The 13370-nt window shown below is 41.5% G+C and overlaps 1 protein-coding gene across 1 annotated transcript in view; it reads left to right on the top strand.

Annotated features, from left to right (window-relative positions):
• LOC126153440 (glutamate receptor ionotropic, kainate glr-3-like) overlaps window positions 1–13370 on the top strand; it is a 117462-nt gene that overhangs the window by 28355 nt on the left and 75737 nt on the right. The gene's annotated exons all lie outside the window — the stretch shown is intronic.

Raw genomic sequence — 13370 nt, 5'->3', positions numbered from 1 at the left:
CGTATTTTTCTGGAGATTGACATTAGCTTTGGTGGTAGTTTATCTTTCGAACCGAGTGAACCCTGGTAGTCAGACCCGTTTTTGTAATTAATATCCAGATAGCTACCACTGACCCCATTATACCACGAAAAGTGTTATTGTGTCCATCCTTTTGTACATACTGATGTCGTAGCGAGCTGTAATGTAATTTATAGCGTGAGAAGCTGAATATCAAATTTATGTGACGTCGCTGTGTTAGCACAGACGATTATTTCAAGTCACACAATTACGTCGTTGAGTATAGGCAACGTCTTGTCAGTGCAACTTATTTTAGTACTACGAAAATGAGCTGCATTATCTGACTTTGCTTTTCATCCACGTATTGCGGTACCGTTAAGAGATTGTTCATACAGTGTATCTCCTACGAGTTAGTGGTATCTAAAGGGTGGAGCATTACGAACACTAGTTCCAGAGTGTCAGGAAATAGTACGAACTTTGCTTCATCCGCCAAGCGGATTAAACGTATTGTAAATGTAGAGCGACAGTTGTGTGCTGTCCGGAGCTCGTGGTCGTGCGGTAGCGTTCTCGCTCCCCGCGCGCGGGTTCCCGGGTTCGATTCCCGCCGGGGTCAGGGATTTTCTCTGCCTCGTGATGACTGGGTGTTGTGTGATGTCCTTAGGTTAGTTAGGTTTAAGTAGTTCTAGGGGACTGATGACTATAGATGTTAAGTCCAATAGTGCTCAGAGCCATTTTTTTAGTTGTGTGCTGTTCTCACGACTGAATGTAATGTCTTGTCATTTTGTAGGTGCTCTTTCTACAGCTCATAGATCATCGCATATGTCATGGAATACGGTCTGGGAAAAAAGTAGGTGTATATGGGTAAAGACAGGATATAAGCATAATTTTTCTTTCCCTGCTGTCGTAGGCCAAGTAACCAATTTACCTCAGTTTCAAGAAAGAATGATCGCCAGGTTTCGAGGAAAGCAGAGCAAAATTGCGTATGAATTTCTGAAACAAAGAATGTTAACTGTTTAGTTGCTCCAGTGCTGACACAGTATTGTAACCAGAATTATGACATGACTAGCTAGAATCTTCATGGAAAATGCAGAGATGCCCATTCTACCGACCTCTGCAGGTCAACGACGATGATGCATGGAGACCAACCGAATTCCTTTTGTGGGAAGGACGCATCCAAAAGCCTCAAGTAGTAGCCAGACTCTTGTTCAACACGACACATCAGGCAAGCCTGATTCCGTGGCAGACGGGTGTTGTTTAAACTCAGGCTAACGACGGTACAGCGACGAGATTGACTTGGACTGGTTCACAGTATACAAGTTGGAACGTAATTTAAAGGTAAATGTGAGTTTCGATCTATACTTAATAGGAGAAAAGGACGCCACTTATTCCGGGTGTGAACGTTTGATGATTAACACTCTGCAGCGGCCGTGGGAAGATGGTGAGGCATTGACTGGAACACAGATGACTGGAAAGCCACAATTAAGAATTCAAAGTTCTTCCTCGTTTGTACATTATTTTTATTTTAACCAAACTGAAAATCACTGTTTCGACTTGTGTACACACACACATCGCAGGAACCACAACCCTTCTACACAATTTAACTTTTTTCCTATGGCATTTGTCAATTGCAACACGAGAGAGCTTTGGTGTAGAAGAGGTTAGAGGACTACCTTAATTGTTGCTACCAAATGAAACAAAGGGTATATATAATTTTATACAGTGGTCTATAGTCAGATTGTATAGCTGTTCTGAAAACGAGCACATATTGTGTATGTCAACAGTATCGATCAGACACTGTTTTTCTGTGGTTGATCTTCAGATTTTCTTATTTTGCACTTGTATGAAAATAATCAGTTGCAGACGTTGTCCATTGTGTATACATGGGAACCAAAATTTAAAATTGCGTGTCAAAAGGGCTTTGTCAATTATTTTTTAACTCGCGAAATCTGTCTTCACAAACTTTTCACAAGGACACTCCGTCATCAGTAGAGATGTGTTGTAGAAGCTCTTTGTGTTTATGTCTCATTACGACATGGCAGTGGTAGAATGTGGATCTCTGGCAAGTTTCAGTCTCATCCAGCCTATCAATACAGCGAGCAATATTGGCCCATGGTAGCGAGGGTCTTTAACACATGCTGTGTTCCAGGGTCGCCGAGGCGAGCGGTCTTGCATTTCGGAGAGGGAACCTGCAGTTACAGGTTTTGTGAGTCTGCTTCGGTTGTCTGCCGTGATTGTTAATAGGCGACGTTATCACTTGTTTCACTCGTGTGATTTCGTATTCTCACAATTGCTTTACGATCTTTGCTCGAGCTGAATTTGTGATAAAATGCGAACTCTTTCTCGTTGTTGGACGTTTTTCGTAAGTTGGAAATTGGTTACAGAAACAGGTCATAGTCAGTCAGTCCTAAGTTTATACATTCAATTTTGGCACTGTCTCCTGCATTTTAGGTTATGCAGTATTTTACTGAATGTCGTGTGGAGAAAATTTATGTTTTTGTGACAGCTGGAATTTCGACTCATGTTTCACTTGTATTGTAACTCCCACGCGGAAGATGCCCAGTGTATGATTATTCTGTCCTCAATGTAAAATAACAGTTCAAATTTGCAGCTACTCATTTCCACATTCCTCAGTTATTTATTGAATTATCGTACGTAATTGTGATCCATGATTTGTGTAACAGCATCTTATGCACACCTGTTATGAGTAGCCCCCTTTTGTAAAGGAAATGATTGCCCATGATGTAAGCAATGAAACAGTTTAGCTTATATACGTTTCTCCCAAGTCAACCGCTACAGTCGCAGGTTCGAATCCTGCCTCGGGCATGGAACTGTGTGATGTCCTTAGGTTAGTTAGGTTTAAGTAGTTCTAAGTTCTAGGGGACTGATGACCACAGATGTTAAGTCCCATAGTGCTCAGAGCCATTTGAACCATTTTGAACCCAAGTCAACAGGGACAAACACCCTTAATCTTGAATGAAATTTTCACTCTACTCTTGCATGTATGATTTTCAGGTTGTGAAGGTTAGATTTTTGGTCGTTGGTTCCAGTATTGCTATATTCCTGTTGCAAATTTTCTACAGTGTACATGTGCTCATGCCTCCACAAAATAACTTGCACGAAGTACGATGTTAATGCAGTTCTCAGTAAAACTCACCCATGAAATAGCGCAGTGGTTAGTACACAGAACTTGCATTCGGGAGGACGAAGGTTCATTTCAGCGTCAGGCCTTCCTGATTTAGATTTACCACGATTTCCACAGATAGTTTAACATAATTGCTGGGATGATTCCTTTTGAAAGAGCACGCCCTGTTTCCTTCTCCATCCTTCCGTAATCCAAGTTTATATTCCGCTCCTAATGACATCGTTTTCGACGGAACGTTGAACACTAATTTACCTCTTTTAGTAGTACTTGCAGAGAGTTTCTTCCGAATCACACAATTATTTAGTTGCTTTGGTGGAGCGTTAACAATAGTTAACTATTTATAAATTGCGTTTACAGCCCAGGTGAACCATCCCATTGAATAGCGTCTGGCTAAAAGTTGATCCCTTTTGTACTCTGCAGTCTTTATAGTCTTTATAGGCTTTCACGAGCGATTTGGTACTGTTTGATGTTCAATTATACAAACTACGTCTGCCAATTTCTAGCTGGCTGTTTCTTGTGAGTTTTTCCTGCTATAATTGTTTCTTTTTTTTTATTTTCGAAGTCAGATTGAGTTACAGAATTGATAATTGGGTCATGAATACATCTACAACAAGGCAATAAATCAGAGTTTCGTGTAACTATATATTTTAGTAGACTAGTTCGTAACACAGTAGGCCACCTGCAACATCAGGTAGATTTCTATGGTGAATGTGTCGGGCCTCATAATTTTTAATTGATTCTTCGACACACGTGACATATATCTTTCTAGACATTTAATCCAACTTAAAAATTTTTTAAACATAACTTTTAAAACTGTCAATGGCTATAAGATACTATTAAAAATATAACAAAAACAGTTTAGGCTGCTTAAAATATTGTACAGGGTGTTTATAGTGAATATCGGGGTTTTAACGCTTTACAATATTTATTACATTAAACTTACAGTTGTAAATGATATGTCAAATGAAAGAGCAACTCAGACAGTTTCAATGTGAGCATAATTTGTCACACGGAACACGTCAAGTCTATAGTCCAACCGCTGGATAGGCCGCAAGGGGCCCAGTGACAGGGCTTGCTTTGCATGGCCTCCACGTTCACCCGACCTAACGCCATGCGATTTTTTCCTTTGGGGTTTCATCAAGGATCGTGTGTACGTGCCTCCGCTACCAGCAGACCTCCCTGAATTAAGAAACCGTATTGAAGCAGCTGTTGCTACAATCACTGAAGACACACTTATCAACGTTTGGGAAGAACTCGGCTATAGACTTGATGTGTGCCGTGTGACAAATGGTGCTCACATTGAACATTTATAAGGCTCTTGGTAAAACTGTTTGAGTTGCTCTTTCATTTGACATATCATTTATAACTGTAAGTTTAATGTAATAAATATTATAAAGCGTTAAAACCCGATATTCATTTATAAACACCCTATATTTAACTGTCTGGGGATGATCAAAAATTGATCGAAACCGGTCACCGTTATTAAACTAAAATATTTAATGAGGTATTTAATCCGATGTTCGGTGGTTTCAGGAATGGCCTGATGTGACTTTCTCCAATGAGACACACTGTAGAGGACATCTCTGTGAAGTGTGGAAAGTTCTCTCGCAGCGACTTAACGCCACGTGAGTATGTTTTTGCTTAGGACATACACAGAGCGTTCATGGAAGAAAGAGCAATATTTCATAAGCTGAAGAAGTGGCCTTACCGAGCAAAATAAGCTGCGCTAGACACGTTCTTGCTTCGAAGAAATTGCAAGATAACTCCTTGTAAATACTACATTTAAAAAATTTGATTTACCTCATGTATTAAATATTATTATATTCTAAGATTACAAAAATAAAATGATGTAGAAAGAGTTTACTAGAAAGCCATAAAATTTTTAGAAAGTCCTACATCAACTACAATACACTTTTATACTCAGGAGAGAAAGTGTTATACTGCTGTATTATGGTTTATATATGTTGCTTTATGAGAACAGCACCTCAGGTGTGATAGAATATGAAGGGAAACCGCAAGTTAAAAATTCATTCACATGTCCTACAATATGTCTTCTAGTTGTTCAACTAAGCTATTGTTTTAAAAACACGCAAGCATGTGTATCCTACCATTAACTGTTCCAAAATAAGAGGACTTATCAATAAATCACCCATCATTCTCTTAGACACTTTGCTAGACACGCAAACTTCTGAAACTTCTGAATTCTTTTCACCTGTGGCATGTAACTTGTCCTAGAATAATCGGTGGTTCTAATGTCTGTTCTCGACTGCGCCCTGTGTAAGAGTAACTCGAATACTAAACACTGTTTTGGAAATCATGTCTCGATTGGTATAAAACCATTGACAAAACTGAAATCACGCACTGCTGTCTCAAATGTGCAGATGTTGCACACACACACCTAGGTGATACGGGCGCGAGGTTTCAGAATGCTGTGCTCGATTTACACGTGTTCGTGGAATATCATAACGTGCAGAAAGTTGTCGAACGCCGCTGTTTCCTGAATAATGTGTTGCCAGTTGTTGTCCAAGAAATCTATTTAAACAAACAAGCTTTGAGAATTTACAATCTTTTCATCAGTGCAGTACATGAAACACAAAAAGTCGAATAAAACTGTTTTCTGACAAGTTAAAGCAACGAACATTGAAATCTTCCAGTAGGCGTCCTTTTGTTTTTGAGGTGCCATCAGCGCTGTTGAATGATTTTAAGAGAAATTCAGGATACCGGTTTGATTTCAGATGTATTTGTTTTCCGTACGCTACTGGTTTAGGGATTTAACAATACCATTTTCAGATGACAGAAGCTCAGCACAGATAGCGTTTGTATTCGCGCCACAGTTAAACAATTATCGGCCATTATGTGTATTGAGGTGCTTACAGAAAATACATACGACCCTAGTCATCATTTAATTTCATCTTAGTTTATGATGTTCCAAACTTATTTTACTTTAGTGAATTTGTGAAACGGCAAAGTATCCAAAGCAGTCTATACGAAATTGAATGTTCACGAGCAAACCCGCGGAAGATTATTTACTAGCCAAAGTATTCCAGCGGTAGTGGAAAATATAGAGATATGACAAGAAAGAACATTTAATACTAATAAATGAATAGATATGCATTCGCTCATTCGTTTAGGCACTTGCCCTCTCTAGAAGACCCTCCTTCCAACTCTATTACCTCTCCCTTTATTACCTCTTTCTCCCTTTCCTTCCAACTTTTTTCCTCTTCTCTCTGCCTCTTTTTCTCACCAAAATGAAACTGCTAAGAAGAGAATGCAATATCGGCAACATATTTTTGACGCCAGTTCAAAGCTGTAAATAATAAATTGTGATGTGACACAAACGGTGACGTGATCATCATCAGCGAATAAAGTTTCAGAATCGTACATGAGATTTGCGAGAAACTTAACATTAAAATTCAATACTACGAATTAGACGAAATTAATTAATTCTGTTCTGCTATCTTGGAAGCAAAACTATGCATGATAGACGAAGCGAGAATGATATAGGAAACAGACATCCACAGGCTAAAAGAAGTCTACTAGTATTAAAAAACGGTGCTAATTTGAGGAAAAAATTTCTAAGAATGTACCTTTGGAGCACAGTATTGTGTGGAAGTAATTCACGGACAGGGGTAAAACCATAAACGAAGAGAATCGCATCATTTGAGATGTGGTGCGATAAAAGATTTTGAAAATTAGATGGACTTATAAGAAATGACGAGGTTGCCCACAGGATCAGCGAGGAGAGGAACGTCTGTAAAACGTCGGCAATAAGAAGAAGTAGGTTGATAGTACATTTGAAACTTCCTGGCAGATTAAAACTGTGGGCCGGACAGACACTCGAACTCGGGACCTATGCCTTTCGCGACAAGTGCTCTACCATCTGAGCTACCCAAGCACGACTCACGCCCCGTCCTCAGAGCTTTACTTCCGCCAGTACCTCGTCTCCTACCTTCCTTACTTTACAGAAGCTCTCCTGCGAACCTTGCAGGACTAGCACTACTAAAAGAAAGGATATTGTGGAGCCTGGGGGATGTTTCCAGAATGAGATTTTCACTCTGCAGCGGAGTGTGCGCTGATATGAAACTTCCTGGCAGATTCATATCAGCGCACATTCCGCTGCAGAGCGAAAATCTCATTCTGATAGCACATTTGTTGGGACATCAAAGAATAGCTTCTATGACACTAGAAAGAGCTATAGGGGAAAAAGTACAGAAAGAGATAGAGGTTGAGATATATCTCACAAGTAATTGAAGACGTTCGGTTAAGTACCACTTTGTGATGAAGAGGTCGGTACAGGAGAGGAAGATATGGCGAGTTTCAGAAAATATTTCAGGAGACTGGTCGTGACTTTACTAGCAATAAAACGAAACCAGATGTAGTCTGCATGATATTGCTGGCCAATGTAGCGAGGGGGCTGAAACACACAAGTGGAGGTTTGTAGTGAGCCATGCCGAGTGCTAGGGTAGCAGCAGTTGTCAGCACACACGGTCTGGAATTCTCAAGTCGTTAAGAGTCCGCTCTGTCTGCCTGCTCGCAAGCAAGCAACACCAGCATGACGAGACAGTGGCAGTGTCGGTGTAAGAATACTTAGAATATTCACGAAAAATCAATATTGTTAGAAAAACAAAATTGTGAGAAACAGAGATAAGTAGGAAAGCTGTTGCAATTAGCAACCTGTTATTGAGGATAATGTGGGAGGAAGGGACGAAGTACCATTTCTGGAGTATCGGAATCCTTCGGTCAGCAAATTAGGTGCAAGGGGCTGAGAGAACTAGCACTAACTGAAGACAGATTGGAACAGCAACAGGAGCCAGCAGCAAGCCCATAAAAGGGAAATTTTGTTGTACATCAGCACAGTGGAAGACATGGTTGTTAACACTGATGATGATGATTATGATGATGACAGAAAGAGAAGTTAAAAAAGAGTTGACATATAAAAAAAAGGTGATGGCTCATTTAAGGAACAAACATGATGACAAATTATTTGGTTGTGGTCAGATGTAGTTACAAATATTTTGGGCTTTTTGTCATATTGTATATAAACTGAAATGCCAAAGAAAGTAGTACAGCTGCCTAATATCGTGTAGGGCCGCCGCGAGCAAGCAGAAGTGCCGCAGTACCACGTGGCATGGACTCGACTAATATCTGAAGTAGTGCTGGAAGTAGTCTGGGAGGAACTGACATCATGAATCCTGAGGGTTGTCCATAAATCCGTAAGAGTACGAGGGCATGGAGATCTCTTCTCAACAGCACGTTGCAAGGCATCCCAGATATGCTCAATAATGTTAATGTCTGGGGAGTTTGCTGGCCAGCGGAAGTGTTTAAAATTAGAAGAGTGTTCCTGGAGCCACTCTGTAGCAATTCTGGACGTGGGGTGTCGCATTGTCCTGCTGGAATTATCCAGGTCCGTCGGAATGCACAGTGGACATTAATGGATGCAGTTTATCAGATAGAATGCTTACGCATGTGTCACCTGTCCGAGTCGTACCTAGACGTATCAGGGGTCGCATATGACTCCAACTGCACACGCCCCACACTATTACAGAGTGTGCAACAGATTGAACAGTCCCCTGCTGACATGCAGGATCACGGATTCACGAGGTTATCTCCATACTCGTACACGTCCCTCCGCTCGATACAATCTGAAACGAGACTCGTCCAACCAGGCAACATATTTCCATTGATCAACAGTCCAACGTCGGTGGTGGTGGGCCTAGGCGAGGCGTAAAGCTTTGTGTCGTGCAGTCATCAAGGGTATACGAGTGGGTCTTCGGCTCCCAAAGCCCATAGCGATGATGTTTCGTTGAATGGTTCACACGCTGACACTTGTTGATGGTCCAGCATTGAAATCTGCAGCAGTTTGCGGAAGGGTTGCACTTTTGTTATGTTGAACGATTGTCGTGAGTCGTTGTTTATCCCGTTCGTGTAGGATCTTTTTCCGGTTGTAGCAATGTCGGAGGTTTGATGTTTTACCGGATTCCTGATATTCACGCTACCCTCATGAAATGGTCGTACGGAAAAATCCCCACTTCATCGCTACCGCGGAGACGCTGTGTCCCATCGCTCGTGCGCCGACTATAACACCATGTTCAAACTCACTTAAGTCTTGGTAACCTGCCATTGTAGCAGCAGTAACCGGTCTAACAACTGCGCCATACCCTTGATGTCTTATATAGGTGTTGCCGACTGCAGCAACGTACTCTGCCTGTTTACGTACCTCTATATTTGAATACGCATGCATATACCAGTTTCTTTGGCGCCTCAGTGTATATGAGTTTATTGTTGCGTTAATTAACCTCAATCGATGGCAATGCACAGCAGACATGTGATAATCCAGGCAAGGGTTCATATAGTCAGTGGGAGTGATAGGCCTGCTTATCTGAGCAGTCACTTCATTAGGAATTCTGTTGTTTTTATTAGTTGATTCGTCTGGCAATAGATACACAACACTGATGGCTGTGTACACTTGTGAAAGGGAAACATCTGCAGTTGGACGGATGCAAGAAACTCATCATCTCCATTTGAAGGAACCATCATCATCCGAGCATCATGGTGAAATTACCGTTGGTTTAATGAAAATGAAGTTTATGTGAGAGATAAATGCGGGGTCAATGCATGCCCATGAGTGAACTACGAATTATAGTAATAAAAAATGGAATGATTTAAAAAGATGCAATTGTTTCTATAAATTTATTGGTGTTTAACCCACATGTTTAAGACACATTCGTGCAAGTGTAAGGGGGAGCTAAATGGAAACGAATGAAATGGAAAAAAATAAGTAAACTGTTTTCTATTTCAGAAGTAATCACCATAACTATTAATAATGTTATCCCAATGTGAGACAAGATAGTCAATGGTCAATGCCTTTATAGAAAAATGTTTGCGGTTGCCTATGGAATCATGATTATACCCAGTCGTGCACCTCTTCATCTGAAGCAAATCGACAGCCAGCAGTGTCTTTCTTCAGGGCTCCAAAAATAAGGAAATCGCATGTTGAAAGATCGGCACTGAGGCTTTAGAAGTATGAACACAAGAATGCCGATACCCTTCCAAGGAATCACAGCACAGCACCGTGGGTGAAATCTCAGTGAGCGCTGCATTAAATGACATTTCTGCTGAAGAGAGAGACTATCCAGCACTGCTGAAAACCATAAAAACCTTGAAGAACTAGGACAATTCCAACTAATAAGCGATGCATTGTATATCAGAAACTATGATCCAGTGCAGCGGAAATCGTTGTTCTTCATATCAGGTCGTCAACAGCCACTTATGTCGAAGCATTTCCACGATGCTCCAACATCTGGTCACTTGTGATTCGTGAAGACTCCGAATCAGATGCAGGTATCACTGGCCATGTCTCTAACGAGCCGTTAGACCCTACTTGAGCCACTGTAAGGAAAGTCAACAATGGTGGCACGTGCCACAATTACGTTTTTGTTACCTATCCCGCCTGCAGTAGCATAATTCCAGCGAATTGTAGTCGACCTTTTGAGGAGGTTGCGAAGTGGACAAATGGGAATCTGCACTGACTATTTCATCCGCTATGCTGTCACCAAAGCTGTTCCAGCTGCCGAACCATCGGAATTTGCAATTTGAAGCAGAGAGCACCCTGTATGATGATCTTAGATCATGAAAATATTTTCCAGTTGAGACTGTTATCAGAGATAATTTGATGTTGACACATCACCCACATCATGACCACCTACCATCCACGGTCAAATGCCCTCACAGAACGCTTCAACAAGACGCTGGCAAACACTCTCCCGATGAACGTCAGTGTCGGACAGAGAGTCTGGGATAGAACAATACTTGCCGTGACATTGACAGGCTTCACGCCGGTCTTTCTGCTCCACAGTCACGAGGACGAAGCAGCAATGCATACACTGTTACCATTTCATCCGGATGTTAGTCAGGGTGACTACGTGAAGCGCATCATCACTGGGACCATAAAAGAAAGGTAAGTGTCTCGCATGCCGACCCTGGACACCCAGGAGAGAGGTCAAAAGCGCTATAACACGAAGAAATGACTAGTGAGGTGCAGTCCAGGGGATGTGGTACTGATTTCTATGCTTGTGGGGAAAGAGGGGCTTTCGGAAAAGTTACTAAAACGCTAGTTTTGTCGTCGATCACGAAGCTTACGGGGAGGGGCACATCATAGTAATACCACGTTCAGAACGTAGAGACCTCTTCATCGCTGCCGTAAGGAGGAACATTGAAGAGGTCTACATCCAGTACACTGTAATCGGCTCCGCTGAGAACTGAAACTGTATTTTTCTAGGAGTGGGAGTAATGACGCGAGCCGTGATGTAAGGAGCGTGACGTAGCACTCAGCGTCGCCGGATGGCGTACTGCGGGTCGCCATTTCACACCGCACAACCTGAAATTTTGTGTCATGTGATATTTATCATTTCTGGAAAGTTATTGAATGTCTTATGTGTGTAATGTCTGTATATTCAGGAACTCTATAAATACCAGCATTCTGGAATATTCGATGTTTGTACAAATAGTTGCACTCTCTGTCTAGGGAGTCAGTTCTGTTCTGCCTGTGCTCTGGTGTAGGTAATAAACGTACTTTCAGTTCTAAGTGTTGTTCTTCATTAAAGATCCTGCCTTTGGATTTGGACTTGATTGTGGTTTTGACTGCTTGTTCAATATACAGACTGAATGACATCAGGGACAGGCCACAACCCTATCTCACTTTCTTCCCACCCACTGCTTCCCTTTCATGTCCCTCTCCTCTTATAACTGCCATCTGGTTTCAGTACAAATTGTAAATAGTCTTTCGCTCCCTGTATTTGACCCCTGCCACCTTCAGAATTTGAAGAGAGTACTCCAGTCAACATTGTTAAAAGCTTTCTCTAAGTCTACAGATGCCAGAAACGTAGGTTTGCCTTTCCTTAATCTATGTTCTAAGATAAGTCGTAGGGTCAGTATTTCCTCACGTGTTCCAACATTTCTGCGGACTCCGAACTGATCTTCCCAAGGTCGGCTTCTACCAGTTTTTCCATTCGTCTGTAAAGAATTCGTGTTAGTATTTTGCAGCCGTGACTTATTAAACTGATAGTTCGGTCGCATCTGTCAACACATGCTTTCTTTGGAATAGAGATTACTATATTATTTTAGAAGTGTGAGGGTATTTCGCCTGTCTCATACATCTTGCTCACCAGATGGTAGAGTTTTGTCAGGGCTGCCTCTCTTAAGGCTATCAGTAGTTCTAATGGAATGTTGTCTTGTCCCTGGGCCTTGTTTCGACTTAGGTCTTTCAGTGTTCTGTTAAATTCTTCACGCAGTGACATATCTTCCATTTCATCTTCCCCTACGTCCTCTTCCATTTCCATAATATTGCCCTCAAGTACATGGCCCTTGTATAGAGCCTCTATAGACTCCTTCCATCTTTCTGCGTTCCCTTCTTTGCTTAGAACTGGTTTTCCATTTGAGCTCTTGATATTCATACAAGTGGTTCCATTTTCTCCAAAAGTCTCTCTAATTTTCCTGTAGAGAGTATCTAACTTGGCCATAGTGATATATGTCTCTACACCCTTACATTTGTCCTCTAGCCATCCCTGCTCAGCCATTTTGCACTTCCTGTCGATCTCATTTTTGAGACGTTTGTATTACCTTTTGCTTCCTTCATTTCCTGCATTTTTATATTTTCTCCTTTCCTCAATTAAATTCAATATCTCTTCTGTTAACCAAGGATTTCTACTAGCCCTCGTCTTTTTACCTACTTGACCCTCTGCTGCCTACACTATTTCATCTCTCAAAGCTACCCATTCTTCTTCTACTGTATTTATTTCCCCTGTTCCCGTCAATCGTTCACTAATGCTCTGTCTGCAACTCTCTACCACCTCTGATTCTTTCAGTTTGTCCAGGTCCCATCTCTGTAAATTCCCACTGTTTTGAAGTTTCTTCAGTTTTAATCCACAGTTCATAAACAATAGATTGTGGTCAGAGCCCTCGTCTGCCCCTGGAAATGTCTTGCAGTTTAAAATCTGCTTCCTAAGTCTCTGTATTACCATTATATAGTCTATCTGGAACCTTCCAGTGTCTCCAGGTCTGTTCCACGTGTACAACCTTCTTTGATGATTCTGCAAAATTCTACCAGGCAGCTTCCTCTTTCATTCCTTATCCCCAGTCCATATTCACCCACTACCTTTCTTCTCTTCCTTTTCCTGCTATCGAATTCCAGTCCCCTATGGCTTTTAAATTCTCATCTCACTTCACTATCTGA

This window comes from Schistocerca cancellata, chromosome 2 (genome assembly GCF_023864275.1).
Source record: "Schistocerca cancellata isolate TAMUIC-IGC-003103 chromosome 2, iqSchCanc2.1, whole genome shotgun sequence".
Classification (NCBI taxonomy): Eukaryota; Metazoa; Arthropoda; class Insecta; order Orthoptera; family Acrididae; genus Schistocerca; species Schistocerca cancellata.
This window is presented reverse-complemented; position numbering and strand designations above follow the sequence as displayed.